Source organism: Salvelinus namaycush, chromosome 30 (genome assembly GCF_016432855.1).
Source record: "Salvelinus namaycush isolate Seneca chromosome 30, SaNama_1.0, whole genome shotgun sequence".
Taxonomy (NCBI): Eukaryota; Metazoa; Chordata; class Actinopteri; order Salmoniformes; family Salmonidae; genus Salvelinus; species Salvelinus namaycush.
Window position 1 is genome coordinate 9994915 of NC_052336.1, and position 26946 is coordinate 10021860.

Genomic DNA, 26946 nt, shown 5'->3' on the forward strand with positions numbered 1-26946 from the left:
AACAGAAATCTCATAATTAAAATTCCTCAGACATACAAGTATTTTACACCATTTTAAAGATAAACTTGTTGTTAATCCCACCACAGTGTCCGATTTCAAAAAGGCTTTACGACGAAAGCACAACATATCATTATGTTAGGTCAGCACCTATTCACAGAAAAACACAGCCATTTTTCCAGCCAAAGAGAGAAGTCACAAAAAGCAGAAATAGAGATAAAATGAATAACTAACCTTTGATGATCTTCATCAGATGACACTCATAGGACTTCATGTTACACAATACATGTATGTTTTGTTCGATAAAGTTCATATTTATATCCAAAAATCTCTGTTTACATTGGCACGTTATGTTCAGTAATGTTTTGCCTCCAAAACATCCGGTGATTTTGCAGAGAGCCACATCAATTTACAGAAATTCTCATAATAAACATTGATAAAAGATACAAGTATTATACATGGAACTTTAGATTAACCTCTCCTTAATGTGGGTCTGGTTACTGGTTTTACTGGTGTGAGTTATAATTCTGAGGTGGTTTAACCCACTGTTTGGGTTAGCTTTAGCTCTTCAGGTTAGTCCACATCTATTTTGTCCAAAGACCAAACTTCACTTTTCTACAAACGTTTGAATATTGGCCATACAGCAAAACGTATCAGAATGCAGAATTCATAGTACTGCAATGCCTTTAACAATGGTTTTAACTTGATACAATTATCTATTTTCATCTAAGTGAAATCCTTTATTCCTTAGAAAAATTGGGATATACACTGAGTGTACAAAACATTAAGAACATATTCCTAATATTGAGTTGATTCTACAATGCTGGCCCATGTTGACTCCAATTTTTCCCACTATCACGTTTAAGGTAAGACCCAGATGCAGACTGTGTCGAAGTAACAATGTTTATTACAACAACAAGGGCAAAGGTACAGGACAGCAGGCAGGCTCAGGGCAGGCCGAAGTCAGTAATCCAGAGTAGTGGGGCAAAGGTGCAGGACGGCAGGCAGGCTCAGGGTCAGGGCAGGCAGAAGGGTCAAAGCTGGGAAAAACTAGAAAACAGGAACTTAGACAAGACAGGAGCAATGGGAAAACGCTGGTAGGTTCTACGAACAAAACAAACTGGCAACAGACAAACAGAGGACACAGGTATAAATACACAGGGGATAATGGGAAAGATGGGCGACACCTGGAGGGGGGTGGAGACCAGCACAAAGACAGGTGAAACAGTCAGGGCGTGACAGTACCCCCCGCCACCTTGCGTCTTACCTGGCTGAGCGGGGTGCCACCGGTGGAATTCGGAGACCCAGCACCTCTCCTCTGGGCCATAACCCTCCCGTTCAACCAGGTACTGGAATCCCCTGCCCAGAGGTCGAACCTTCAGGAGACGCCTCACCATGTACGCCAGTTAGCCGTAGATGAGACGGGGGAGAGGAGTGGGCCTGGAAGCAGGAGACAAAGGGCTGTAAGACATGGTTTAATACACAGGAAAGGTAGGAAGTATACAGAGGGTACGGGGCAACAGAGGACGAACAGCAGAGGGGCTAATGATCTTGGAGCGGGGGAGAAAGGTCTCGGCTTCCGGGGGTGTAGCCCCGGGGCTATAGCGGCATGCCAGAGCATCTGGCTTGACCTTTGGGATACCGGTCGGTGCTGCGGAAGGTCCTGGTACTCTGCTGGGCTGACGAAGAGGTCCGGGGCAATTTCCAGGCTCCCAGAAAGACATCCCGGGGCAGGCAAAGCTGACTTCAGGCAATGAGTGAGGTAGGATGGGCTCCAGCCCACGATGGCACCAGTAGCCCAGTCAATCGAGGGATTGTGTCGCTGGAGCCAAGAGAATCCCAATACCACAGGATCCTGCAGAGACTCAACTAGCAGGAAAAGGATCGTCTCGCTGTGGTTCCCTGAAACTAGTAGATTGATGGGGGTGGTATGGTGGGTGACCCAGCCTATAGAGCACCCGTCCAACCCTCTAACCTCTCTAGGGTACGTGGGACGGTAATTCCGTCGATATATTTCCAAAATGTCCATTTATTTGGCGCATTTGATCCAGAAAAACACCGGTTCCAACTTGCACAACGTGACTACAAAATATCTCATAAGTTACCTGTAAGCTTTGTCCTAACATTTCAAACTACTTTTGTAATACAACTTTAGGTATTTTTTAACCTTTTATGGCTGCAGGCCGGTGTCGGGCTCAATATGACAACAGCCCGTCCAAGTGCAGGGCGCGAAATTCAAAATATATTTTTTAGAAATATTTAACTTTCAAATATTTAATGTCCGGATATATTTCTGACACTCACCTATTCTGACCAAATAACTAATCATAAACGTTACTAAAAAATACTTGTTGTACAGCAAATTATAGATACACTAGTTCTTAATGCAATCGCCGTGTTAGAATTCTAAAAATAACTTCATTACGACATACAGCTTACGTTATAGCGACACAGCGCCAAAACTCAAGGCGGAAAACACAACACATTTTCGACAGAAATAGGAAATAACATCATAAATGGGTCCTACTTTGGTTGAGCTTCCATCAGAATCTTGTACAAGTGGTCCTTTGTCCAGAACAATCGTTGTTTGGATTTAGAATGTCCTTTTTCCCTCTCGAATTTGCAAGCAAAACTTGCCAAGTGGCGCGAACCTGTCCATCGTCAACAAACGCAGAGAACGGAACACGCCAAAACTCCCGAAGAAATTTCAATAATCTGATTAAACTATATTGAAAAAACATACTTTACGATGATATTGTCACATTTATCAAATCAAATCAAAGCCGGAGATATTTGCCATCTATAACAAAAGCTTTTCAGAAGCCAATGCGGAAGTCCTTTCCGCGTCTTCCTGAGCAAAGGAAATTGGGGTCCTGTCATTCCAAGCTCGCTCTTTTGACCATAGAAAGAGCTAGAGACCCCATTTCACCTCTCACAGCCTATTGACATCTAGTGGAAGGCGTATGAAGTGCATGTATACTAATAGATTTCAAGCAAACGATTAGGGAGGCCCTGGAACAGAGCCTCGATTTCAGATTTTTCACTTTCTGACAGGAAGTTTGCTGCAAAATGAGTTCTGTTTTACTCACAGATATAATTCAAACGGTTTTAGAAACTTGAGAGTGTTTTCTATCCAATAGTAATAATACTATGCATATTGTACGAGCAAGAATTGAGTACGAGGCCGTTTGAAATGGGCACCTTTTATCCAAGCTACTCAATACTGCCCCTGCAGCCATAAGAAGTTAACCTCTAACGCCTACCAAACCCGGATCCGGGATCCCCCCCATCACAAAAGCTGACTAGCATAGCCTAGCCTAAAGCCACAGGGATATCATATAATAAAATGTTCATGAAATCACAAGTCCAAGACACCAAATGAAAGATACACATCTTGTGAATAAAGCCATCATTTCTGATTTTTTAAATGTTTTACAGGGAAGACAAAATATGTAAATCTATTAGCTAACCACGTTAGCAAAAGACACCACTTCCATACTCCACCATTTTCTTACTGCATCAGTAGCTATCACAAATTCGACCAAATAAAGATATAAATAGCCACTAACCAAGAAACAACCTCATCAGATGACAGTCTGATAACATATTTATTGTATAGCATAGGTTTTGTTAGAAAAATGTGCATATTTCAGGTATAAATCATAGTTTACCATTGCAGCCCCCATCACAACTCTCACTAAAATGACTAGAATAACTACAGAGACCATCGTGTATTAGCTAATTACTCATCATAAAACATTTCTTAAAAATACACAGCGTGCAGCAGATGAAAGACACAGATCTTGTGAATCAAGACAATATTTCAGATTTTCTAAGTGTTTTACAGCGAAAACACAATATAGCGTTATATTAGCTTAGCACAATAGCGAACATTACAACAGCATTGATTCAAGGCAAAAAATAGCTATAACGTATAAACCACCAAAATATATTAATTTTTTCACTAACCTTCTCAGAATTCTTCAGATGACAGTCCTGTAACATCATATTACACAATGCATATAGAGTTTGTTCGAAAATGTGCATATTTAGCGGCACAAATTGTGCTTATACAATGAGAAAAGTAGCCAAGAGCTCAAGCAATCTGTCCGGCGCCATCTTGGAAAGCCACCTACTCTTATCGAAAACTATTCATAAACTTGACAAAAAAAATACAGGTTGGACAGCAATTGAAAGACAAATTAGTTCTTAATGCAATCGCTGAATTACATTTTTAAAATTAACCTTACTGCGCAATACAGGCTGCGATAACACAATGCTACACTGCAAGCAATGGCGTTTCATGCATTTGACATTTTTCAACAGAACAATGAATTATCAGCATAAATAGTTCTTACTTTTCGATGAACTCTCATCAGAATCTTGGGAAAGGTGTCCTTTGTCAAAAATAATCGTTGATAGGTTGGAGAACATCCTCTTCAGAGTTGCAATTAGCAGTAAACATTAGCACGAAAGAGAGAGATACCCACATTCCTACAGCGCCAAGGAAATAAATACCCCAAAATCGCAATATACTGACATAAACTGATATAATTCGGTTCAAAATAACAACATTACGATGTCTTCAACACCTATATCGAATAAAAACACAGCCGGAAATGTCTGAGATCTATAACCGATGGTTCCAAAAGAACGTCCCCAGGTCCTCAATGCTCCCGAGCGAAGGTGAAAAGAATGAGCCACCTCGTTCCCAATCAATTTATAAACTTTGGGAACTACGTAGAGACGCCATTTCAAGACTCCCTATTCGCTAACAACCAGGGGAAGGCGTATGCAGTGCATCTCAACCAATAGAAGACAGTCAGAGTTATCCACAGGTCTGGGAACAGCAAGCAGATTTCAGCATTTTCAAATCCTCATAGGAGAATTGCTCTAAGTCTAGTTCTGTTTCACTTACAGACATAATTCAAACGGTTTTAGAAACTAGAGAGTGTTTTCTATCCAATAGTAATAATAATATGCATATTGTACGAGCAAGAATTGAGTACGAGGCAGTTTAATTTGGAAACGAATTTGTACTATGTCGAAATGGCACCCCCCTAGTGGCAAGAAGTTAACCTCTCTTGGGTACGTGAGACGTTAGCGTCCCACCTCTTCAACAGCCAGTGAAACTGCTGGGCGCCAAATTCAAATACAGAAATACTCATTATAAAAATTCAGGGAAAAAAACATATTTTACATAGGTTTAAAGATTAACTTCTTGTGAATCCAACCACAATGTCAGATTTAAAAAAATGCTTTACGGTGAAAGCATACCTTACGATTATTTGAGAACATAGCCCAGCAGACAAATCATTACAAACAGTAACCAGCCAAGGAGAAGAGTTACACAAGTCAGAAATAGAGATAAAATTAATCCCTTACCTTTGATGATCTTCATATGGTTGCACTCAGCAGACATTCATTTCCTCAATAAATGTTCCTTTTGTTCGATAAAGTCTCTTTATATCCAAAAACCTCAGTTTTGTTCGAGCATTTTCTTCAGTAATCCACAGGCTCAAACGCAGTCAAAACACAAAAAATCCAAATTGTATCCGTAAAGTTCATAGAAACATGTCAAACGATGTTTATATTCAATCCTCAGGTTGTTTTTAGCCTAAATAATCGATAATATTTCAACCGGACAATAATGTCGTCAATATAAAAGGTAAACAAGAAAGGCACTCTCTCGGTCGTGCGCGTGAAAAAGCTCTGTGACACTTTAGGGTCCACTCATTCAGACTGCTCTTACTTCCTCATTTTTCAGCATACAAGCCTGAAACAATTTCTAAAGACTGTTGACATCTAGTGGAAGGCATAGGAACTGCAATTTGAGTCCTAAGTCAATGGATACTGTAATGGCATTGAATAGAAAAATAAAAATAAAAATAAAAACTACAGAAAACTTTTCTCAGGTTTTCGCCTGCCAAATCAGTTCTGTTATACTCACAGACACTATTTTAACAGTTTTGGAAACTTTAGAGTATTTTCTATCCAAATCGACCAGTTATATGCATATCATATCTTCTGGGCCCGAGAAGCAGGCAGTTTAATTTGGGCATGCTTTTCATCCAAAATTCCGAATGCTGCCCCCTACCCTAGAGAAGTTAACGTAAATAATCGATAAAATTGAAGACCGGATGATCTGTGTTCAATACCGGAGGAAAACAATGTGTAGCATGCTTTCAGGTCACGCGCCTCTAACTAACAGTACACTTCACTGGAGCCTCATTCTGAACATGGCTACTTCTTCATTTCTCAAAGGAAAAACCTCAACCAATTTCTAAAGACTGTTGACATCCAGTGGAAGCGATAGGAACTGCAGGAAGGTCCCTTAGAAATCTGGATTCCCAATGAAAACCCGTTGAAAAGAGAGTGACCTCAACAACAAAAAATCTGAATGGTTTGTCGTCAGGGTTTTGCCTGCCAAATAAGTTCTGGTATAGTCACAGACATGATTCAAACAGTTTTAGAAACTTCAGAGTGTTTTCTATCCAATACTAATAATTATATGCATATATTAGCATCTGGGACTGAGTAGGAGGCAGTTTACTCTGGGCACGCTTTTCATCCAAATGTGAAAATGCTGCCCCCTATCCACAAGAAGTTAATGCAACAGCTGTGTCAGATTTCAAAAAAGCTTTACGGAAAAAGCAAACCATGCAATAATCTGAGGTCGGCGCTCAGAGCCCAATCAAGACAAAATATATCCGCCATATTGTGCAGTCAACAGAAGTCAGAAATAACATTATAAACATTCACTTACCTTTGATGATCTTCCTCAGAATGCACTCCCAGGAATCCCAGTTCCACAATAAATGTTTGTTTTGTTCGATAATGTCCATCATTTATGTCCAAATTCCTCCTTGTTGTTCTATCGTTCAGTACACTTTCCAAACTCATGAAGCGCGGGCAAGTCCAGCGGAAAGTATGGACGAAAAGTTAAAAAAGTTATATTACAGTCCGTAAAAACATGACAAACGAGGTATTGAATCAATCTTTAGGATGTTTTTAACATAAATCTTCAATAATGTTCCAACCGGAGAATTTCTTTGTCTTCAGAAGTGTGATGGAACAGAGCTCGCTCTCACATGAACGCGCATGGTCAGCGCATGTTCAGGTCATGGTAGACCTTACTCATTCCCCTCTCATTCGGCCCCACTTCACAGTAGAAGCATCAGACAAGGTTCTAAAGACTGTTGATATCTAGTGGAAGCCTTAGGAAGTGCAACATTACCAATATCCCACTGTATCTTCAATAGGAGCTAAGTTGAAAATCGATCAACCTCAGATTTCCCACTTCCTGGTTGGATTTTTTCTCAGGTTTTTGCCTGCCATATGAGTTCTGTTATACTCACAGACATCATTCAAACAGTTTTAGAAACTTCAGAGTTTAGTAGTGTAATAATATGCATATTCTAGCTTTTATGGCTTTGTAGCAGGCTGTTTACTCTGGGCATGCTTTTCATCTGGACGTGAGAATACTGCCCCCTACCCCAAAGAAGCTAACATCAGTGGGAAGGAGAGGGGTTGAGTGGGGATGCCCAGCTCGGACGCCAGGGTAACGGCCATAAGACTCACATCGGCCCGTGAGTCGGTGAGTACTTGGAGAGACTTGGACTGGTCGCCCCCACAGCAAGATAGCATGGAGAGGCGGCGCGAGTAAGTGGAGAAGAAAAATTCTCTTTAAGATCCACCAGAGTACTCACTCCAACAGACGAACTAGGTCTCTTGAAGGGACAGGTAGACAAATAATGACTGGCAGTACCGCAATACAGACAACACTGGGTGTCAAGTCTGCACACGCGTTCGGCTGGAGACAGCCTAGCCTTGCCGAGCTGCATCGGCTCGGGAAGAGGTGAATCGGCAGTCTTCGGAGGTTCTTGGAGGAACTCGGGTAAGCTCGGATCCTCTCAGGGACGTAGACGCCGGGGACTTCTGGAGTTCATCAGATGCAAAGTGGGATCCTTGAGTGAGCGATTGGGACCGCAATCAGACCTCTTCTCCCTCCTACGTTCCCGTAGCCGACCATCGATCCGAATGGTTAAAGCGATGAGTGAGTCGTAATCCGTCGGTAGTTCCAAGGCTGCAAGCTCGTCCTTTACTTCCTCCAATAATCCGTGCAGGAACGTGACGAACAGCGCTTCCGGGTTCCAGGCACCCTCCACTGCCAGTGTGCGTAAATCCACCACATAGTCTGCCACACTGAGGGAGTCCTGCCAAAGCTGGAGTAACTTCCGGGCAGCCTCCCCCCCAGACAACGGAGCCTCAAACTTTTTTCACCTCCGCCACGAATCCCTCCAGCCAGAAGCATACGGCCGACTGTTGTTCCCAAACGTCCGTGGCCCAGGTGAGGGCCCTCCCGGACATCAGCGGGATGAGGTACGCTATCTTAGAGTGGTCCGAGGGGAAGGAGGAAGGCTGCAGCTCCATGACGAGGGAACACTGAGCGAGAAACGCCCGTCAGGTGCCCGACTCTCCATCGAAGCGCTCCGGGGGAGGTAAGCCGTGCTCCCGGGAAACCCGGGGTGACGGCACTGCTACCAGCCGGGTTACTGAGGGGCTGGGAGGTTACCTTTGGGGTAGGCTGCCTAGTAGACAACCCACGGAATTGCTCTCGCAATGTGTCCGATGTTTGGTCGTGACATTCGGCCACGGCCTGGAACCCTTCTATCAGACCACGAAGCAACTCCTCATGCCTTCCAATGATGGCTTCTTGGGAGACGAGGGCATTGCGGATCTGGTTCGAGTGTGGTGGGTCAGTCATGGCCAGTTCGTACTATCACGTTTAAGGTAAGACCCAGATGCAGACTGTGTTGAAGTAACAATGTTTATTACAACAACAGGAGCAAAGGTACAGGACGTTAGGCAGGCAGGAACAGGGTCAGGTCAGGCCGAAGTCAGTAATCCAGAGTAGTGGGGCAAAGGTACAGGACGGCAGGCAGGCTCAGGGCAAGCAGAAGGGTCAAAGCTGGGAAAAACTAGAAAACAGGAACTTAGACAAGACAGGCGCAAGGGGAAAACCGCTGGTAAATTCTACGAACAAAACAAACTGGTAACAGACAAAAAGAGAACACAGGTATAAATACACAGGGGATACTGGGAAAGATGGGCGACACCTGGAGGGGGGTGGAGACAAGCACAAAGACAGGTGAAACAGATCAGGGCGTGACACCCACAGTTGGGTGAAGTTGGCTGGATGTCCTTTGGGTGGTACACACTGGAAGCTGTTGAGTGTTGCAGTTCTTTACACAAACGGGTATGCCTGGCACCTACTACCATACGCCATGGAAAGGTAATTCATTATTTTGTCTTGCCTATTCACCATCTGAATTGCACAAACACAATCCATGTCTCAATTGTCTCAAGGCTTAAAAATCCTTCTTTAACCTTTCTCCTCCCTTTCTTTGATTTAACAGGTGACATCAATAAGGGATTATAGCTTTCAGCTGGATTCATCTGGTCAGTCTATGTCATGGAAATAGCAGTGTTTTTAATGTTTCCTACGTTCAGTGTATATGATATATTGCCAACACTTTCATATTTGTTTCGTTACAATATAGTAATTAGAAGAATCTCCCTGCTTGTGCTTTGATGTCTGTCTTGTTTTTAATTCCTCTAGTCTATAGCACCACTGGCAGGTCTGGAATGAGTGCCAGTACATGTTTGTAAAACACAGAATTAAACATTGCCATTCTGTTTTAATGAACCAGTTGTTGGAAGGGCATTGATTCTGAGGACATTAAGCCAGTGGAGCCACACATAAGATAACAGAACATTCTTTAATCTAGCTCTGTCCCAGTTCACACTTGACCAGATGGAGATGTTGTTTTTTATCTTTGTAAGGAGAAAAAAATCTCTTTAAAAATGAATACATTATTTACACCCACCACTGACTTACTGGCCTGGCGTGTTAAATCAAGTCCACAGCAGGCTCTTTGCTGAGTCCGTCTTAATGACTTCTAAAACATAGCTTTTTTTTTCCTGCTTCCGCTGCTGCAGCTCTGGGCTTTTTTCCCTTTATTAAACCATACACACATGCACACACACGCAAGCACGAGCGGTATATACGCAGTCAAACATGCTCACATACACATGGAACAGCCTGAATGACTGTATTACACTGTGTCATTTCCAGAGAGGCCAGTGATTAGAGGGGAGCAGGTCCTCCACTGGCCTGATAAGATCTGGGAAAGGAGACCGAGTGACCCCACCCCCCCACCCCACCACCTCCACCGCTCAGGGAACGAGAGGAGAGGTGGAAGGAGGTAGCAGAAGAGGATACAGAGGGGGCCTGGCCCAAGGTAGTCTACAGAGCAGCTGCTTTCATTGTCAACATCCCCCAGATAAAATCAGCAGGAGAGGCCGGCAGGTAACTGTTTTACATGGTGTCATCTGGGGTGGGCCACACTGGGCTGGCTGGCAGGTTACCACCTGATATTTATGAAAATGGGGAGTGATAAAAGAACAATGGGCTCTGGGCCAGGCAGGGGAGAGGTGTCTTATTCAATGAGCTGTCTTTATCCATGGCTCCATACCAACAAATAGATGGATCTCTAAAATGAATGCTCCCGCCACTTTGCCATCAATTAGCAAACAAGCCCAATTGTTTGATTGTCTCTAAGGGGAAGAAAAATAAAATGCATTTGATACGGGACAATCAGAGGAGCAGGTGAGCAGAGAGATACGTTTCCAGGTCATTGTTCAGGCGACAAGGGGGAGGAAGGGACAGGTCGGACTCTGGGTGAATTCAATCAATTGACGCTGTTTCAAATGATGCTGTTATGCTGTCCCCAGTGTCATAGGAGATAGTCAGTGTTCAAATGGATGTTGCTTGCCAGCATGCTCAGTCTGTGATTGTTTAATAAAAAAATCTGATTTCTGCTGTATATACAATATAATAACTTCATGTATATATTTGTACATTATATTTACATTTAGAATTAGTCAAAATTATATAGAAAATCTGTACATTTCTACTGCAAATGGATAAAACTAAAGCCTATGGCACATGGTGTGGATACATTTTCTCCACTCAATAACAGCAGTGATCCTTACAGATGTTCCATCAGTCAGACATGCATGGCAAGCGTATGTTTTCGTGTTAAGAGGATATGTTTAATTCAACCAGAGAATAATTATTGAAAATACTTGGCTGCAATCCTAATCTGTGGGTCCAATCTGAGCATGAGCCTTAGTGAGATTAAATCTATCCCCACATTTTCCATCCATCCATCTGCTTCAAGACATCTCCCAAGAAATACAAATTTTCTTTAGTAGGGAGAAAACAACAGAATTAGGGCCCTGGCCGCGGTATTAGCGTGAGTGTTTACCAAATCAGCGTGGATTAGAGAGAAAGCCCCCACCCTGGCACAGGAGCATGGTTACACAAAAGGACAGAACAACACTACATTCCTAAAGTTCCTTGACCCCTCCACCCTCCACCGTCCCACCCCCTCCACCCCATTTCCATTACCCGAGCCTATGACTTTATATGCAATCAGCTTGTATATTGCTTGGATGCATTCTAAAAACCACAGCAACAAATTTGGGTCTCAAATTGACAGAGGAATTAATCAAAGGGATGATAAAAGAGGTGACATCATCAGACGTAGCCTTGGTCCAGCTGAAAAGCCTTCCTTCGTTCGTCAGACGGGGACATAGGAGATGGATCCCCTCCTTGCCTGGGTTTTTTCGTCCCCTGTTGTTAGTTTTTTTATGAGGCAGGAATGGAATGGCAGGTGCCCCTCTGGACCCCATTGTCTCTTGGCATCTTGTGGCAGTGGTCCTCATCAGGGGACAGAGATGCTTTGAGAGCTTGCATTAGAGGCTTCCGACACCATGCCTGGGTTCAAATAGTATTTGTTTTCTTTCAAATACTTAAAATGTTCGATTGAGCCTGTCTGGAGAGCCAAGTAGTCAGGGTTTGCATTTTTGGGACTATTCCATTGGTCCCATTGCACTAGGTAAGCTTAATTAAGCTCAAATAGAATTTGAATCCAGCTCTAGTGCCAGACAGCTGCATTAAAGGCATCTTGTGGATGAGATTAGCCACGTCAGGAGATTCATTCAATCCTGTGTGTCAGGCCCGTTTCCAGCCTCCAGCCTGCCACCACTTAGCCTCTGACTGAAGATGCAGGTCACCTGTAATAAACACTAAAGATGGCACTGGGAGGAGGGTGGGGGCAGTCGGGGAGAGTGGTCTACTCTAGGGCCAAGGAGGAGGTTGGAGGGAGGGGAGAGTCACGAGAGACTTTGAGAAGTCCATTTAGAAGGGCATCAATGGAGTGATACTTCTTTGTTTGGTGTTTATGTATTCATGGTAAAACCGTTGTCTTTTACTTGCTGTTAGATGCCACAAATCATATTTCTCAGTTTCCTCAAAGTGTATTTCTAACTTCCCTAGAAAAGTATTTCTTAATTTCCACAAAGTATATTTCTTAGTTTCCTAAAAACATATTTATTTGTTTCATCAAAGTATGTTTCAAAATGTGTTATGAATAATTATGATTACATATGTATATAATAAATCTTTTAACTTTTTTCATATTTTAGACACCACCATTGTCCATCTTTAGTAGGAAGTACAGTATCTCTCCAGTCAGTCAGTTCATATGAGCCTGTCTTCTCCCCAGACATGTATTCTGCTCTGATAGGTCCTGACAGGAGGCTACTCTTACATCACCCAGACACAGCCTGCATGGCGGGGAACATGTCCGCCCATGGCATTTGGGGATTTGATGATATAGTTACACATGTTCACATATGTCTGGGGGAATTAAGACACTGCCATTTGGGCCGATGTCTTATTTAACCTTCTGGTATTTACGTCTTAACTCTGTCTGTCTGCAGCTCAGTGTTGCTGCTTCACACTTTGGCTTATTCCATTTCTCACTTTGCGTTACGCAGCAGCACATCCCAATAAATCACCAAATGGCTCCTCTGTCTGCCCAACAACTCACTTTCAGTCCTGCTTGTTTTAGCCCTCTCGCTTTTAATGAGCATGACCAATTGGATATGTGCTATTGGCAACTGCATAGCTCCTCCAGTACAGCGAGCCATTGTGCATTAGAGTAGCAGGGGACCAGAAAAGGGATGGCTGCATGGGCTGTCTCCAGATTTCTAGTTTTTAGTACGTGTGACGTTCTGTAAATATGGTTCATGTGGCTCCCTATCAGCATGTGGCGTCATATGTAGCCCTATGTCAAGTGTATGAGCTGTGTCGTATGTCATGTGTACTGTATGTTCTGTACATTGTATGTGATTATATGTGCATAAGGTGTCAGTGTGTATGTGTGCTACACAGCCAAGCAAATGTAGAATACATTTTATGTTACAGTTCAGCAGGGAGGAAGTATCCTATACAGTCTCGTTACATCACCCATGGAGGTTATTGCAATCAGACACACCACCAGCAGGAAATGGCATAAGAACTGTCATTCATTTCAGTGGAATATTATGTTTGTTATTCTCTCTGGTTTTTGAAATGTTGAGGATGTAGATGTAATATTGATGTGAAATGTGTTGGGGCTACCCTCTGGCTTAATAGTGAACTTGCCAAGCTATTTCTGTTAGTGCCTCAGAGCATTTTCAGTATCTGAGATAGGCATCAGGAATAGAAAGCTACTGTATTTTTGAGGTGACAAAAATGTCACTGAGTAAAAAAGAATCCTTTGTTTGAGACAGTTGTGTTTGACCTGTATTCAGGTTTGTGGTGAAATGTGAAAATGAAGCTTTACATTCAGACAAAGTTTTTTCAAAAAGGTTTACAATTTAACGCAAGAAGTGTGTTGCATTTTTTTTGATGTGAGCATATTTCAAGCTTGCTCCAGATGTATAGCGGGGGCAGCAGGTAGCCTAGTGGTTAGAGCGTTGGACTAGTAACCAAAAGGTTGCAAGATCGAATCCCCAAGCTGACAAGGTAAAAATCTGTCGTTCTGCACCTGAACAAGGCAGTTAACCCACTGTTCCTAGGCTGTCATTGAAAATAAGAATTTGTTCTTAACTGACTTGTGTAGTTAAATAAAGGTAAAACAAAGATAAATGTCTCTTTGAAGATGAAAGAAGAGCTGTAAATCTGAGGACAATAACACAACAGATAAAATGCTGCTATCAATATGTTCAGTCAACAATACCCAAGCCCTCAACACATTATCCACATCTCAAGAAGCTCTTTAAGTGATTCTTTATTAAGGAGTCTTTAGTAACTTGAAGTACTACTGCTGTGTTTCTCTACAGCTTCACTAACTTGGTCTGTAACTCCACTGAGGGGATGTTTCTGGTGACCTGGCCTAGTTCAACTGTTTCTATATTCATCCAGAGACCATTTTATCCATCAGCTCCTTTAAACACTCCCTCTCTGTGGGAGATTGTGGTCCAATTATCCGTCTGAATCTCACTGCAGGTATCCAAATGTCAGCCGTCCCCTGTGTTATTTCTTTGTGCTACTGTATCTCTGCATTGTGGATTTAGTAATTAGTACCTGTGGGACGTTGTCTGTGTGATCAGAGGGCTCAGGGTAAGCATGGCCTCCATTACGACTCTGCAGTTGCAGCGTTCAGGCTTGGATCTTCTGTGCGACTGTGAGAGAGGCCTTGCATTCAACTCGCATGGATCAAACATGGAGGTGTCATCGGTGCACAGGTATGGAGGCAGGGGCAGCTGATGCATTAGGGAGGGTCTCAGTGTTCTCACAACCTGGAAATGGAGACTGTTCTAAATGTACATTCACACGGCTTGGTACAGAATAGAGAATTAGCTGATAGTTTTAAAACATTTCAAATGAAATTACTGTGATGCCACTTGTAAATAATTACACTATGTCCGTGTAGGATGTATAGAGGAAGATTTGACTTCATTTGAGTCTTTTTTAATTATTGTATATTAGCACATTCAGTTCAGTATCTTTTTCATCACCAGTCTCACAATGCATGATTTTGATAGATCCCATGCCACACAACGTGTCTTATGCTCATCTTGGTTCTGTAAATTACGTGGGGAAGACTAATAAACCACAAAAAAGGGAATCGACTGATGAGGCCTCTCAGTTCAATGTCCCCTGTTTGATATAAGAGCTGTTCTATGCTAAAGCACTCTCTGCTCGTTTTTCCTCTCTCCTCTTTGTCACTTAAAGAATGCTTGGCGTCTGTGGATTAATTAAGGCCCAAACATTAAATATTGATTGATGCATTATCAGTGGCTCGCAGTCGCCTCCTCTCAGATTGATTTCCGACATGATTTATTGTCATATTTGCAGAGTCATTTCACTTGATAACAAAGAGAAATTGCCTTGCAACCTCAGTTACCCCCCTCCGTCTCCACCACCCCCCACTACCATTAGCCCCCACATTCACAGTCTCTGGTTTCCTAACACATTTTCTGGTCTTTCTCTGTATCGCTCTTTCTCTCTTTCTCCCCTGACTGTTTTTTGCTCTTTCTCTCTCCCCCGACTGTCTTTTGCTCTTTCTCTCTCCCCCGACTGTCTTTTGCTCTTTCTCTCTACCCCGACTGTCTTTTGCTCTTTTCCTCTACCCTGACTGTCTTTTGCTCTTTCTCTCTACCCCGACTGTCTTTTGCTCTTTTCCTCTACCCCGACTGTCTTTTGCTCTTTTCCTCTACCCTGACTGTCTTTTGCTCTTTCTCTCTACCCCGACTGTCTTTTGCTCTTTTCCTCTACCCTGACTGTCTTTTGCTCTTTCTCTCTACCCCGACTGTCTTTTGCTCTTTCTCTCTACCCTGACTGTCTTTTGCTCTTTTCCTCTACCCTGACTGTCTTTTGCTCTTTCTCTCTACCCCGACTGTCTTTTGCTCTTTTCCTCTACCCTGACTGTCTTTTGCTCTTTTCCTCTACCCTGACTGTCTTTTGCTCTTTTCCTCTACCCTGACTGTCTTTTGCTCTTTCTCTCTACCCCGACTGTCTTTTGCTCTTTTCCTCTACCCTGACTGTCTTTTGCTCTTTTCCTCTACCCTGACTGTCTTTTGCTCTTTTCCTTTACCCTGACTGTCTTTTGCTCTTTTCCTCTACCCTGACTGTCTTTTGCTCTTTCTCTCTACCCCGACTGTCTTTTGCTCTTTTCCTCTACCCTGACTGTCTTTTGCTCTTTTCCTCTACCCTGACTGTCTTTTGCTCTTTCTCTCTACCCCGACTGTCTTTTGCTCTTTCTCTTTATTTCCCTTTCTCTCCCTCTTTCTCTCACTTTCGCTCCATATTTTTTGTCAACCTTTTGTCAATCTCCTACCACTTCGCGGCTGAGCCATTGTTACTACTAGACGTTTCCACTTCTCCATATCAGCACTTACAGCAGCTCAAGCAGGGCAGACATTTGACGAACTGGCTTCTTGGAAAGGTGGCATCCTATGACCATGCCATTTTGAAAGTCACTGAGCTCTTCAGTAAGGCCATTTTACTGCCAGTTTGTCTATGGAGATTGCATGGCTGTGTGCTCGATTATACAACTGTCAGCAACGGGTGGGGCTGAAATAGCCGAATCAACTAATTTAAAGGGGTGTCCACATACTTTTGTATATATAGCGTATGTCCGCACACAATAGCACTTCTGATAGCATTATCTAGTGAGAAATGATTGACAAGTGTTAACCATGATACAATACCCTGTAGTAGCCAAACCATTTAACACTTTCTCTCCCCAGAGAGCTGGAAGTCCGGGATCTGGCTCCAGGGACCATACCTTCAGCGTGAGTATGTTATAACACAATCCTCTTGACTTTTGATGTAATATTAATATGCCACACAGTATTTATGATTTGTGCCTTCCCCATGTCAGCTGTGAACTACATTACTTTGCAGAGGAGGAGTCTGATTTATGAGCCCCATGTATTCACATGATCATTTATACGGCTGATATTTACTGCCAGCTCTCTGGCTGAGGGCCTGATTTCTCTTTACACACAGATTTCATTTGATACAGAACTGTGCTTCCCCGACATTTACATGTGTCAACTTTTGATCCTTCTTTATTTTTCCCAAATTGACAAATCTGAGGTGATCCTCTGATCTTGTTAAGTATGTACTACTATACATGCATGTAATTTCAGAATAATTGATTGGATTTATATAGCGCTTTTCTACCAACTGAGGTACACAAAGAGCTTTACAGTAGTAGGGGGAAACTCACCTCATTCACCACTGTATGTTCACAGATTATGTTTGTGTTTACACCTTTCATCATTCAATTAAAGAATGAATCTTCTCAACACAATTTGACAAATAAACAGAATGCTCCCACGGTAACGCTAAAACACATTAATGTATGTAGACACATTTCACCATGAGAGGTTTTCAAATAAAAACATAGGTTTACTTCATGTGAAGTTAGAAACCATTCACTGTCAATCCAATTATCCTGTCTGTTATGTTGGTATAATCCAAACGCTATTTCTGTACCTGCATTATGTAAGGCATTAGGATGCCTTCCTTAATTTGCTAATTCATTGTTCTTCCGTCGATTTGTACCTTGTCCTAAACAGAAAAATGCATTGTTTACATAAGTTTAGGCCTACCATTGATATTTTTAGAGAGTCTACTCTAATCAACTTATTATTTGGGGAATAGGTTTAGACAAATTTAATTTTCCTGATGTCAATTGAATTTGGTGAAATTTAATTATGAGACAGACAGGGTGTGAGTAACACCGGTGTTGAAGTGTGGGAGTATGAAGTGTAACAAGCTCCTAGTCTCCAACCTAATACACCCTAACAAGGCCTGAACTCAGCCAACCAGACCAGAACAAACCCTGGTCCCAAACTGTTTCCTGTATCTCCTTCTGTTTCAGTCTATTTTGAATAGATCAACCAATTGAGACCAGATTTTGTTTTCACCAAGTCATGCAGCCTCTATTTGGTACGCTTGGTGATGAATTAATTAAGAATTAATTAAGATACGTGTAGCTTTTCCTTTTGTACTTGACGTCCATGATCAGTGATAACTGGAAGGAAATTATACAATTAACCCTAATTAAGTCACAGTAATATTCATGTAACTACCTAAAGATTAGAGATGAGACATGTTCATGTACATTATTGTACAAGCTCTTTGTAATGTCTGGAAACAGCTAATTAAGACCACATTTGCTAATTGTTCATTTGTATTTTTCAGATCGGCCTGTCGTGATACATCAAAGTGCTATAATTCATCATGCAGTCCTCCGTTCATCTCTGTCAGAAGAGCAGCGTGTCTCACTGTGCGGCTGAAAATGAAATGTGCGTATTTCACATCAATCACCCTGTAGGGGGATAGTGATGACACAGGGGATAGTCATGTTCACTTGGTTTACAGCAGAAGGAGAGCTGTTAGGTGCCAGTGGCTCAGTCTGCACTGTGGTCTTTATTAGCACTGGGCTGAATGTCAGACTCAGGAGTGTAAAGCTCTGTATAAAACCCTCTGTAGATTCAACGGGTGGATCTCAATACACTTTCATGGATTCTGGCATCATCTCTTTTCCCTCCAATCCTACAAATAGGTGAAGGTTTTGGATGAGGTTAGATAAGCTTTCAAGGTATTTATTTCAGACCATCTGCCATATAGAAACGGTCCTCTGCTACTTCTCCTGTTATCTAGTCCCGGGCTATTCTCTCCTCCATACCTCAGTAAAGAGGGTTTGATACACTTTCAGTCCAGTATGTTCCCTGGCCCTGCCTGTATTGGATTCAGCCCCTACCTATTGTCTTATCGGTCACAAATGAAACAGTGAACTGATCAATACAGTCTTAATGTGAGTTTGTTGTTCAGTCACTTGCCATTTAAATCACCCACATCACCCCCAATGAGCCATCTGTTTTCTGTCATACATTGCACATGTTCCAACAATTTGCTTTGTAATTTTGGGGAGGAGGCTGCTGCTCCCAGCTATCATCATAAATACCTAACCTCACTATGACTGTTGTTCAGTGCCATGTGTTATCTACACCTATAAGAATGCACTGCTTTGTCTCTTTACTACCTTTTACACAATGTTGAAGAATGGTACTTTTCTTTTGCCACCGATACTTATGGAGGCTATTCTTACACCTTAAATGAGGTTTCATGAATGTCACAAATGAAGCCAAAGTGCAGCCCCATTGATTGTGCAGGTAATTAAGATGTAAATGTGACTGTGGGCTGGATGGTGGCTGGTGAGGGAGACAGTGTGGAGCTAGCCATCACACCTGCGATAATAGCAGTGTGCTGTTAACATCACCAGGGGTCTGACTGCCACATGGTCGGCTGCGTTATCAATGTTTGGAGTGGAGTGATGCGCGTGGCTCTTAAATATAGGGCCTGTACTTAATACATGGTGTGTGTTTTTTACCGTGGTGGGGTTGGAGGAGTGTAAGGCTGCAAGGTTAAGATAGAACCTTGATAGTCAGTCGGTTCTCAGCTGAGCCACCTGGTTGAATAAAGGCTACATTATAAAATTGAATTAAATACAATAGTAGTGTTATGTTGTTTTCCATGTTAGCTATGCTTAGTTAAATGATCATTTGAAATGGTACTATTCATTATTTATAATTCTTAGATGATTCTATGAAATATGAATTTGAATTTGCTTATGATAGTTAGCTTAAATGTAATACTTATTTCATAATTCATCTCAATGTAGGCTGCATCCACCCCCAATTTTCCGCTGCAGAAAGCAGACTTGAGAGTGTCTCTAGTCAGGAGGTGTGTGTGTGTGTGTGTGTGTGTGTGTGTGTGTGTGTGTGTGTGTGTGTGTGTGTGTGTGTGTGTGTGTGTGTGTGTGCCCACTACCCTCTGGCAGTGATGTCTAGTAGGTACTCTCACGTTCCCGTTTAGCTCCAGTGCCAGGCTGGAGGCTGTGAATGACGGGGCCAGGGGGATCCGAGGGGGTGCCAGGCTGGCACGTCCTGGGAGATGTTTGTCAGGAGATGTCCCTCCCTCCAGCATGTTTACACTCACAGGGCTGTTACTGGGCTGGCTGGGGGGAAACTAAACTGTGAGAGCAGCCGTCTTGTGAAAGCCAGGGCTCTTTCTGTGAATATTAACGAGAGAGTAGAGCAGAGAAAAGCAGAGCTATCTGGACAAAACAAAGCTGGGTTTTGAATTTTAGTGGGATAATAGCCCAGGCTCTATCCCAGCAGAACCCAGGGCACTCTGGGAGAGAGGGGAGGGACACTGAATGGGAGAGGAAGTCATAAAAAAAGCGAACTTCTTTGAAAAGAGACCTGTGTGAGTGTACTTCTGTGCATGTGCGTATGTCGTTGTTGTCGTAAGAGAAGGATTTTGGTTTCAGACATTAGAGCGAGACAGAATTAACATAGCTAGCTATGACATCATAAAAGGGGAGGGTGAATCACCCTGGTCATGAAAAGGTAAGGAGATTCACGCTATGCTCTTTGCCAGACACTGAGGAGAATCGAAAGCAACACAGACAGACAAGACAGCCAGGCCAAAAAGCTGGGAGGTGACTCAGATTAGAGGGCAGAGTAGGTCTGTTCAATGAGAGAGAGAGTCTGCAGACTGCAGCTCTGCTCTGTCTGACACACTGCCTGAGTAGGGCTGAGGAGAGAGAGAGAGAACGAGAGAGGCAGAAAAAGTTGGGGGAGAGAGATACTGGAAGAGAGTGAAAGAGTGAGGAAGAGAGATGGAGAGAGAGAGAGTGGGTGAGAGAGAGATGGCACTGCTGTAGCGTCACTGAATAAACTCACACATCCCTCTAGGTAGTGAGTGTGGTAGTCATTGGGAAAGAGAGGGAGCTCTCTGAAGTCCCACATCCGACTGTGCTTCAGCTAGTGGGCTAAATGAGTATGACACATTAACCCCTGGGCATCGTCTCCTTCTGTCACAGTGCCAAATACAGTAATACTGTAGACATGATGAGGAATGAAATGCTCAATTCTAATCATAACACATTTCCTGAATGCATTTGTCAAAGATGATCTGCCAGCAGGGTTGGGGTCAGTTCCATTTCAATTGTAATTTTGTTTACTTGCTGAATTGACTGAATTGAAATGGAATTGACCCCAACCTTGTCTGCTAGTTGTTATTGCTCTGCAGACATTTCCTTAGTGTAGTCTACACTCAGTGCTTTACGGTGTGGTCCCTATGAAATAAAATAACAGACGGATTTACAAAGAAGGACCTCTACTACTCCTCACTTTACTTTTCCAGACAGTGACACATTTCAACCACCATAACCTCAGTTCAGTATAATGTGTGTTTGTGCTTGTTTTAAAGAACAATTAAAAATGGAAAGGCGTTCAAAATCAGGCATTATTTTCTTTATAGGGGCAGAGGGGGAAACATGAATGATGTAGAGAACATCTTGAAATACTCATCTGATATATCTCACGCCACTTTGGCCCAGCATGGAGATAGCATGGCAACTGTTGTCCACCCAAGTAAATTGGGATCATTATGCCAACCACGAGAAAGAACACTCTGAACCTGAAATACTGTAATACATTAATACTGTTAAACGTTATTACAATAGCCAACAAATTACAGTGCAGCTATAAGATGACACCGTTTGAACTAGAATAAAAACACAATTGAAGACAGGGCAAAATTATGTGACGGGAGATTTGCAGTTCTCTTTGTTGCTATTTTTTTGTGATGTACTTACAGTAATGTTAAAGCCTCATACCTCATAGGACCATCAAACCTCATAACTCCTCAAGGTGTTTAGAGTAAATGTACTGAAGGCAGCTATCTGTCACATATATACAGTAGTCCCCGGGTGTACCACTACACCAGCCCTACTTCCCCAGGAGTGCCAGGCAGGAGGGGGGGCTGGGATTGTGTAGTGGTACACCCGACCTCCCCTCCCATCCCTCTCCTTTGGCTCCAGGCAAGTCAGGGACAAGCGTGAGATCAATAGCCCCTGTTTGCCCGCAGCAACTCCATTTCTCAGCCGGGACACTGATGCTAACTATCAATAGCAATAAGGGTCTGTCTGAGACAGAGTTAAAGCGCTGGCCAACCAGCATGGCTGTCTGACAGTGGCTGATAAACATCTTGTGACCAGGACTGTTACAAATAAACCACTTGATATGTTTGAACTTTTCAGGGTTATTTATTGCGACGACGTATGGTTTTCGTGGTGTTCACTGACTCGCTCGCTCTCCCTCCATTTTGTTACCTGCATGCATGGCCTTTTGTGGGGGAATAAGTTACACTGTCTGTTTGGTTGGTTCATCCGAAGAAACGTAATGTTTAATGTTTGCGAGTGTATGTGGTGTTGTAGGGATCATTTCAAGTGTAATTTTGATTTTTTTTCTTCCAGGGTCTTAAAAATACATAAACACTCAGCTTTTTTGGTGATGTCTGTAACTTCTTCAAGATGTTTAAAGTGTTTTGTCCTCCTCTAACTCCCATGTCTGAAGGGATGTGTGTCAGTGTAATTCTGACTCCAGTGAAACGTTTAACAAACTAAGCATCTCTGTTTCCAAATATAATTTGTCAAAGTCATATGAAAGCAGAATCTGTTTTAAAAGAATATGAAGGATTCCAGAATTAGAATCTTGGTGGTATTCAGAGTGCCAAGGTGTTTATCATTATTCCAACTCAAGCGAGTGGGTTTCATCAAATACAATCAAGTGAATTTGTATCATAACTATGGAGAGTATTTGATGATTGCATCTCTGGGAATGACTGTTTATCTATTGAGAAAACGCTCTGGGTCTCTTGGGGGTTTGATTGAACTAATGAGAAACAGACATTGAGGTCCAGTGTATGGATTTTACACAAATACTTTTAAAATCAAATATCTAATATCCTAAATGTATTTATCACATAAGATTGTTAAATAGAGAAAAACCCGCTTATCAAGTGTTGAGCACACAAATACCACTTCCTGCAAAAGAACACACAACACCCTGTGTGTGCAACAATACTCTAAATCTTACTTCAATCAAAAGAGGCAAATAATTCCATTCAAATAGCCTTATACATATGTGTTATTAAACCTGACCTGGGATTTGAGCATGTATGAACAATTTTACAAACGCCAACACACAGTGTCCTGTTTTTTGGTGCTGAAAGGAGCTCTCACTCCCCCGCTAACATCCTGAAGCCTGTATGTATACTCTAGCTAAGTGTCTCATGGCTTAAATACGAGATCAACTGTTGGCTCTCTGCTCTCACACCTCACTCCTTCTGATTGGTAGTAAGCCTTTAGGTCAGATACTTATTAATCTACCCACAGCTCTCAGCACTAGTACCTGGACAACAGCTAACCTGACAACACACACACACACAAAATGGAGAAACAGAGTGCTGGAGAGTGATGACCTCTGGCACCACTGTGACACTTGTGAATGTTTGCTTGTTTTTTCTCAAACAAGCCAGACCTGAAAGGAGAGGCTGTAACTCCAACTAAGATCATGTAAATACAAACAAGTTCCTATTGATATGGAGTAATGCTCCAGGAAGTTGTGGAGGGCAACAATGGGGAGACACAATCTGTGGCACAAGTGTAGCAGGGTTGCTAGAGGACAATAGAAGAGGCCTGATCTCTTAATTAATGGACATCATTCTCTGCTGCATGAGGCAGGTACTGAATTTTAATGCAGACCATTTTTCAAAGGGATCCCTGCCAAATGGCACATTGTGTTGTCTTATATAGAGTTTTAAACACGGGAGAGTTTGACAGAAAATATGATTGTATTTTTATTTTTAAGTGGGTTGTCAGTTCTCTTGCTGTTATTGCTGATGGAAACTTGATACATCACAAAATCAAGATGATTGACAGGGTGTAAACTTACTTATGAATAAATGTTGTCATAATATTATTTTGTCAAAATATGTATTGAAATTATTTTAACAACTAAGGAAACAATATAATATGCAATATCCACAGTTATGTTATCTTGGGTTTTTTGTATCGAATAGCTTAGTTATAGTTGTATAATACTCTAAACCTTTAGAAGTGACATAGGCCTACTTTTTATTCTAGCAAGTTAGCACATGGAAAATAAATGACTATGACTTTGTGTAGCAGGCTGGTCTCTGCATGAAATCCCTTTAATCAAGACTTTAATCCGCATTAAGGACGGCAGTGTCATGAATGAGGCCATCCTCTGCTTGTCCAGTATTTATCTTGATCATGATTATTGTGAAATGCTTGCGTTTGAAATTAAAATACTGACTAATTGATTATATCGTGTTTAGAAGTAGGCCTACCATGGCGTGCATGTCATGTAAAGCACAGAAACTCAACTGAAATGTAAACATTCTAGTAAAGCAAAATTCCTACTTTCAGCTGGGTATTGTCTTGTCCCATGTCAGTTGATGATGTGTTATTTGCTCGTTTATCTGCTATTGAAAGCCTCTTTATCCTCATGAGGCGCACAAGTGAATCTGGATAAATACCGGATCTTAAAATAGTCCCGTGTTCTTCAACTGTTCGCATGTAAATTAGGCCGATACAATGTAGGCCTACTGGGTAAGTAAATGCCTTGAGGAGTGTAATGGGCGGTAGCCTATACCGGGAAGACGACAGACCGTTATACGTTTTTTACAGATTGAAAACCCTCATAAATGTATCCGTGAAACAACTTGTCTAGTTTCTTTACATTAATTAAATAATTTCGAGCTGTTTAGAGCTTCTATTATTCTGTTTTAGCCTCCAGCCCACTAATGCATCTGACCTAGTTCAAAGTGTGATCCAACTAGTTCTAATTCTTTGGGCATCGTGTTTAGAAACCGACAGCACTGTGTGTGAATACTACATGTTGAATGCGGTGTTACACAAAAGCCCTCTATTACAGAGAGCGCGCGGGGGGGGGGGGGGGGGGGGGGGGGGGTATTCGCAAGAGACTGATCTATGGGATCCACCAACAACACAGGTCTCGGGGTGCGGTGGAAATGCCCATTTTGCTTATGCTATTCAATTATGCGGTCAAACGCTCTGCGTTTTCTGAGCAATGATCAATTATCGGATGTCAGTGATAATAGTGAATGATGGTCCAACGCATCCCCCACTCTTATATGCTGCGTATCGATTGCGCATGACAGAGAGAGTGAGCGCGCACTGAGTATGTGTGCGCAAAATACAGCGTCAGTCACTTTACATGCATTGCAAAAATATTCTCCCAAACTCAAAAGAATAAATACTTTTTTCTTGAGTGAAACAACTAACTTTTATTTTTTATTGACTCAATCTTAATGTATAGGCTATGTCTTACTCTAGTAGTACCCGCTTTATGAATATGATATCATTGTTAATAACTGTGTCATATTTTCATTATAAGCGAGAGATGTATACATTTGTTTCCAGTGCTCTCAATGTGGGAGTGAGTTTCGGACTGCTTTTATTTAACCCCTACCCCCATCCCTCGCTTTCATTCCTCCACTTATTTAAATTGAGTCCCCCAAAATTCTTGCTGTTTGTGTCATTCATCCCGTGATTGTTAACACAGTATAGTCCGGCCGTCTGGGGTGAATCTCATTTAAAATGTCTCTCGCTCGACTGGGCTGCAAATCACCCTGTTTACAATCTCACACCAACACTCACATCAATTAACTGGCCATTGATTTTTCCGCCCGGGACATTACAATATTGCAGACCTATTTTCTTGTCCCTCTTAGTTTAACCGCCGATATAATTTTCAGCAAAGTTTCTCTCCCATGGGTATCAAGTAGGCCTATTATAACCCTGTATGACATATGGATATGTATTTGTATTCCTGTTTCCTTATCATCTCTGTATGAATAGGCTTTATTTTTGTTGGGTTATTTTATTCCTTGTTGTCTTATTTCTACCTTTTGAGATATTGAGGGATTGTGAACATAAAACTTTATTATATAGACTATACTGTAAATGGCACTTCCAATACGACAATATAGAAAACAATATTTCAATTTTATAAAATTTTTAAAATATGTATTACTTATTGATATTCTGTATTGACATATCAGTGTCCACCAAACAAAAGTAGCTATCACCAATATTTTTCCCCTGTCCCTTCCTCGGCCATTAATAAGTAAATAGGACTCGTCCTAAAAGATAGCTGAAACAAGAGAGGACTAGATCCATCTAGCCTGCAGCAGCTCTTTAAATATTCAGTGAAAAATAATGGCATCCAAGACATCACCTATAGTAACATTATTATCTTCATTTCTCAAAATCAGCCCGACTGATAGCTTCGTTTATCTTTTCCACACAATAAATCTACTAGACACAGAGCAGCTCCTATGGGAACTCCTGCTCTCTTCAAACATTCCCAAGGATGACTCCAGGAGTCATCACGAATAGTGTATAATTTTAGAACTATGATTCTTATAATTTGTATATTGTGATTTGTATTATTATTATTATAAAATTACTAACGTACATACAGTAGGTTATAAAATGGACTTAGCTATTGGCTTCACATATTCAAAACAATGTGTTACAATTAAATTATATTTTTCAACACTTATTATGTGACCTATATTGTATTATAATGCTTTATCAATAAAGATCTTGTCTGGCCCTATTCTCCTCCCCGTTGTATATGCCAGTAGTTCTCTATGTTGAAAAAGTACACAATTATCGTTGTGTTTGGAGCAAAGATCAACGTCTATTCAGTGTAACCTCTATAGTTAGAAATTTATACTATTCTACTATTATTATTCTCTTTAAATCCACTTCTTAAATAGCAACTGCTTTGTTTTGCATTACAACTGCGCAATAAGGTTCTCATTTTTGTTACAGAACTGATGAAATTATAAACTTGACGTACAGCAAAAAAACACATAGGCTACCCGTGACATGCTGGGCTACTGTAGGCTACAATTTGAACAAGATGCTGATTGTAGCGAGTTTCGCTAAACAATCCAATCAACGTATGAAATGAAAGCAACTCAATGTTTCAATGACGCGCAAGTTCGTGAAATGTATGCATGGTGTGCTGAAGTAGCCTATGTATAGTAAACATCTATAAACAACACAAACATGTTCATGCCTTCGAAACAGAATCATACACTCTTTACTGTCCCCTCTACTGGTC

General features: G+C 41.8%; 1 long non-coding RNA gene across 1 annotated transcript in view; it reads right to left on the minus strand.

Annotated features, from left to right (window-relative positions):
* Positions 1–998: 998 nt before the first annotated feature.
* LOC120025358 overlaps positions 999–26946 on the minus strand; it is a 28550-nt gene continuing 2602 nt past the window's right edge. Inside the window, exons 2-4 of the long non-coding RNA XR_005472990.1 lie at positions 14480–14694; positions 1265–1437; positions 999–1047 (exon numbers count right to left, since the gene is read on the minus strand). This is a non-coding gene — a long non-coding RNA (uncharacterized LOC120025358). The remainder of the gene's footprint in view (positions 1048–1264; positions 1438–14479; positions 14695–26946) is intronic.